Here is a 5,931-nt window from a genome sequence, read left to right on the forward strand (position 1 = left end):
AGAATAGCTGGCGATGCAACATATTTCGTGTTGAGAATTTAGCGCAAAGCAATGATGTTCTCTTCACTACTCGTTATGTGAACTTCAGTGCTTTATAATGTTTTGATTATAGAATCCGAACTAACATTTATTGGATTTGAAATATTTGGGATCAGTTTTAAAGGCCTATAATGGTTCCAAGTTGTAGGTTGACTTTATTTTTCTTAGGTTGATTTACTTTGATTTTGTTTGACATAGTTTGACTTTGGGTTTGATTTATTGAACTTTGGCTTAAGTTTGAAAGGTTTTGAAAAGTCTTCTGTTGTGTGTCTTGTGCAAATTGCTTTAGCCGTTATATATCACGATGGCGATAATGTCTTAATTATTTCCTTAATCAATAGTGTAACAGGGTAAAACAACGAGTTCAAATAAAGGAATTTCTAGGATGTTATAAGCTCTTTTGGTTTGGCCTTCTATCACAACTTAAATATAATGAGGAAATTTTGTAAGTAAAATTTTTAGGGGTACAAATGAGAGAAAATAAGTAATTCAACTATTTTAAGAGTTAAAAAAGAGTCAACTAACATTAATGAGAGCAAATAAGTAATTCAACATTTTGGATAGTATAATTGTCCAAACACTATTCATAAGAGTTGCCTCAAACTTTTTAAAAGATAGAGTATAACTAAAAATAGGAAAATTTTTAACACCACAAAAATGATCGAAATTGTTTTTTAACACTACAAAAAAAAACAAAATAAAAAAAAAAAACCATTTACTTTAACACCACAAAACAATTCAAAAAAATGATTTTACCATCAATTAACTGATTCTTGGATAGATTCCGTTACTGGAGCCCACGATGCCCATGTGTAGCATATTATTGGTCCAAAATAATAAAAAAATAAAAATAAAAAAAGAATTAAAACCCTAAAACTAACCCAGCCACAACACCCCCATCGCCAACTATGTAGTCGCTACCCCTGTCCCACCGCTGACACCCCCATTCCCAACCCCAGTCACTAGACCCGCCCCCCTTTCCTTCACCTCCAAACCAGCCACAACCCATTTCCCCACCTAAAACGATAGCCCTTCCCCAAAAACAACCATCAAAATTTCACTACTAGAAAATTGCTGTTTTCCGACGGAAAAAATCCCTCAAAAAAACCCTATTTTCCGTCGGAAAAGGTGTTTCCGACGGAATTCCGTCGGAAACTGTCGTTGGAAAACCTTTCGTAGGAAAATCAACCCTTTCCGACGAAATTTCCGTCGGAAACACTTTTCCGACGGAATTTCCGTCGGAGTTCATTCGTCGGAAGAATGTTTCCAGCCCGGAAAAATCCGTCGTAAATCTCCGACGGAATAGTGTTCCGTCGTAACTTTCCGACGGAATTTCCGTCGGAAAATGGTTCAGCCAAAATAAAAAAAAACGCCGCACCACCCTTGGTGCGACGTGTCACCACCCTAACCTTAGCAGACCAGCACCACAGCGCCACTACCCCCCACATCAGCCACAACCAGCCCCTAACCCTAACCACACAACCACCACCACTACCCCCCACTCAGCCACTAACACCACCAGTCCACTACTCACCCCCAAACTAACTCCAAGCCCAGATCTAAACAATCCCACCCAAACCACACCACCACTCACCCTAAGCTTAAACCCAGCCACCACCAGTCAACGTAATTTGAACCACACCACCACTCACGCCGCCACTCTCCCCAAACTAACCTAAGCCCAAATCACTAGATCTAAAAACTATCCCCACCCTAACCCCAAACCCACAGCCACCACAACCATCACACGCATGCACATAAGCCACACCCACCACCACCATCGAAATCCAAATTTAAAAAAAAAAAAAACAAATCAGCAACAAAATCGAAAAATTAAAACATAAAACATACCTTAAATTGAAATATGCTTCGAATTTCACCACGGAAACGGTTTAACAAGGCCAAATTCGGCCATTTAAAGTCTAGATCTAGGCTTTTAATAGACGAATTTGGCCTAAAAACCTTTAATTTGCTTTCATCATGAGAAGAGAGAGAAAGGGCGAAACCCTTGGCCGATTGTGGCGGTGTTGATGTCGGTGATTGTGGTGGTGTTGAAGTCGGCAATTGTGGCGGTAGGTGTTGGTGATTTTCGATAAAAGGGAAAGAAGAGGATTTTCGATAAGATGAAGAAAGAGAACATAAGGAGCAAGGGAGAGAAGAGAAGGTACGTAGCAGGGGAGAGAAGAGAAGGAGGAGCAGAAATAAAGAGAGAGAAGGGGGAGACCAGCTGAGAGAAGGAGAGCAGGAGAGAGAAGGGCGAGAGAAGAAAAAGGGGGCGGAAATACAAGTGGGTAAGGGCAGCGAGTTAGGGTTAATAAAAAAAATGGTTTTTATTTTTTTTAAATATTATTCCAACGGAAAAATCCGTCGGAAATTTCCGACGAACTAAAATTCCGTCGGAAATGGAAATTTACGACGGAAAATTCCGTCGGAAACACATATATTCCAACGGATTTAATTTCCGTCGGAAATTTCCGACGGATTTCCAACGGAATTGTGAAATCCGTCGGAATATTCCGACGAAACTAAAATCCGTCGAAAAATTCACTATTTCCGACGGAATTTAGTGTCCGTCGGAACAAATCCGTCGGAAATTGCCAGTTTTCTAGTAGTGTTTGCCACCAAAGGTCGATGATATTGGCTGGTTTCGGGGTTGAGTGGTCGATTTTGACCCTAAACCGGCTTATTTCGTGGTCATTTTTGGGGAAAGGAGCCGTTTTGGGTGGAAAATTTCACGGATTTAAGGTGGAGGGAAAGGAGGAGACGGATTCCGGTGGCTGAGCTGGGGAGGGGTTGCACTGAAGGTAGGGTGGCGGCTGTGGGGGTGTGGCAGGGGAGGGGTGGTGATGTGTGGCTGGGTTGGTTTAAGGGTTTTTATTATTTTTTAAAATTATTTTAAATTTTTCTTTTTTTTAACCAATAATATGATGACACGTGACAATGTGGACCACACTTAACTGATATTTGGATGCAAAATGTTTGGTTGTGGTAAAATCGATTTTTTGAACTATTTTGTGGTGTTTTATATTTTTTTTGGTAGTGTTAAAAAAACATTTTTGTGCTATGTTATGGTGTGAAAAATCAAAATTTGCTTAAAAATAAATAAAGGTCAGACATTGTGCTAATTAGGGTAAAACAATTGTAATTTTTGATAAAATAATAAAGTAAAAGTGATTAATAATTCATGAAACTCACTTGAAGGAAATAGAAAGAATTTTATGAAATTTAGGGAATATCTTTTCAGCACATTTTTTTAAGCGTTATCCACGATAGCATTAAATTTATGACTATTAAATACTCCATTTGTCCCTATTTTTTGCCCCATTGCAAATAAATGGGTAAAACTTCAAAAACTTTGACCATAAATTTCTATTCATCAATAAGAGTTAATGTAGTCATATGAGGTCGGGTTACATTCGTCTCATTGTATATTTTATTAATATCTAGTTTTAATATTTTTTTTACGCGTATGAAAATGGAGTTATATACGAATTAAGACGTGCCTTAGAGACCGTGAAAAGTCAAATGGGGCAAAAAATTAGGGACATAGGAGTACCTTAAAATATCTATATAACTTTTGGTCAACAGTAATGACTAATTTACACCAAACTCATTAAATGTGCTTTTAATATTCAACCATATTAGAGAACAACCAACATTAGAGAACTGAAATTATTTTTGCTGAACTTAAATTATTTTTACTGAATTGAAATTAATTTTACTAAACTGAAATTATTTTTGCTGAACTGAAATTATTTTTACGGATTTTATGTTCTATTTCCTCTTTAAAGTTAGGCCCTGTTCACTTCACCTTATTTTTGCTGAATTGAAATTAAGTTTACTGAACTAAAATTATTTTTGCTGAACTTAAATTATTTTTACTGAACTGAAATTAATTTTACTGAACTGAAATTTATTTTGTTGAACTGAAATTAATTTTACTGAACTAAAATTATTTTTGCTGAACTGAAATTATTTTTACTGATTTTCTATTATATTTCTTCTTTATAGTTATTGAATTTTACTAAACTGAACTTAATTTTACTGAATTGAAATTATTTTTACTGAACTGAACTTATTTTTACTAAACTGAAATTATTTTTATTAAACTGAAATTATTTTTACTGAACTGAACTTATTTTTGCTGAACTGAAATTATTTTTACTTAATATTATTTTTTTAAGGTGAAGTGAACAGGGCCTTACTGAATTTTACTGAACTGAAATTATTTTTACTGAACTAAAATTATTTTTGCTGAACTGAAATTATTTTTTACTGAAATGAAATTATTTTTACTGAATATTATTTTTTACTGAACACCTCTAAGCTATGTTTGCATTATGACCCACATCTCTAAGCTAAGTCTGCATCATGGCCAACATTGCAATTTTGAACCATGAGGTGACAAAGAAAAAAGAATAATACTTGAACTTTAATGTTTTGGAATAAAATAAGTGAAAATAATTTACAGTGTAGTTACAAAGGTGTATGCCAACGTGGGGTTAGTATATAACAATACGATAGTAACATAAGACAATTCATAAAAAAAAAAAAAACAAAAAATAAGACAATTCATAAAAACACAATTTCAAGCGAAGAAGTGCAATAGCTGATATCCACAAAAAATTAGAAAAATACCGAAACACAATGAACCCTCCTATAATTGTGAAACATGATGAGAAAAATACCAACCGAGAAGAAATAAATGAAACATTATCACTAACAAATCTTCCAAAACACAGAGAAATTCCTGGTCTTGAACTTTCATTTTACCAAGGATGTTGGCACGTCTCAAGAATGCTTCCCTCGGTTATCAAAGTTCACCAAAAATTCCAAGCTCAAGACACAGACATTATCTTAGTTAGCAAGCCAAAATGTGGCACAACTTGGTTAAAATCTTTGGTATATACTATTCATCGTACCGAGTTTACCTATACCAATCACCCTTTGCTTACCCATAACCCTCATGAATTAGTACCCTTTTTGACAAATTTTTATACGGGTGATGATCATAATGCTCTTGGTTTAAACCAAATTTCCTCCCCTAGGATTTTCGCGACGCATGACCCTTATGTAACCCTTAATAAGTCGATGAAGGACAGCGCGTGCAAAATAGTGTATATAGCTCGAAATCCATTTGATGTGCTAGTTTCAGGGTGGCACTTCACTTCATCGAATGAGCTAGTGAAAAGTAAGAATGGTGTTTCCTTTGAAACTTACTTTGACTTATCTTGTAGGGGTATGGAACCCGGCGAACCACATTGGGATCATGTTTTAGGGTATTGGAAGCAAAGTTTGGAGACGCCGAATAAGGTGTTGTTTTTAAAGTATGAAGATTTGAAGGAAGATGGGGTTGTAGAGTTGAAGAGATTGGCAAAGTTCTTAGGGTGTGAATTCTCCTTAGAGGAGGAAAAACAAGGGGTTATTGAAAAGATTTTAGAGCTATGTAGCTTGAAAAATTTGAAGGAATTGGAGGTGAATAAGACGGGAATACTTAAAACATCGAAAGTATCTAATTTACAAAATAAGACTATTTTCCGAAAGGGGGAAATTGGTGATTGGGTTAATCACTTAAGCCCTCTCATGTTTGAACGATTGGATCAAGTGATAAAACAGAAGTTTGCGGGTTCTGGATTTGAATTCAAAATTCATCCTTCCAAGTAATTTTAGTGTTTTCAAGTTATTGAATCAATTTCATGTCAATAAAAAAAAAAAAAAAAATTGTTACTTTGTTCTTCTAAGGTATAATGAATCAATAATCGTATTAGTGGATCTTCCTATGAGAAGGCTCTCTCATCCCTTTATCTATTGGTGTTTCTATATGTCTTTGTGTTTGTGTAATCTTATCTTGATTTGACAAAATTTTCTCATTTGCCTAGCAAACATAAATAA

At 35.3% G+C, this 5,931-nt stretch overlaps 1 pseudogene; it reads left to right on the forward strand.

The window, feature by feature from the left end:
• Window positions 1-4,686: 4,686 nt before the first annotated feature.
• LOC145603990 (cytosolic sulfotransferase 5 pseudogene) lies at window positions 4,687-5,703 on the forward strand (annotated as a pseudogene).
• Window positions 5,704-5,931: the final 228 nt, after the last annotated feature.

This window comes from Chenopodium album, chromosome 22 (genome assembly GCF_948465745.1).
Source record: "Chenopodium album chromosome 22, dcCheAlbu1.1, whole genome shotgun sequence".
NCBI lineage: Eukaryota > Viridiplantae > Streptophyta > Magnoliopsida > Caryophyllales > Amaranthaceae > Chenopodium > Chenopodium album.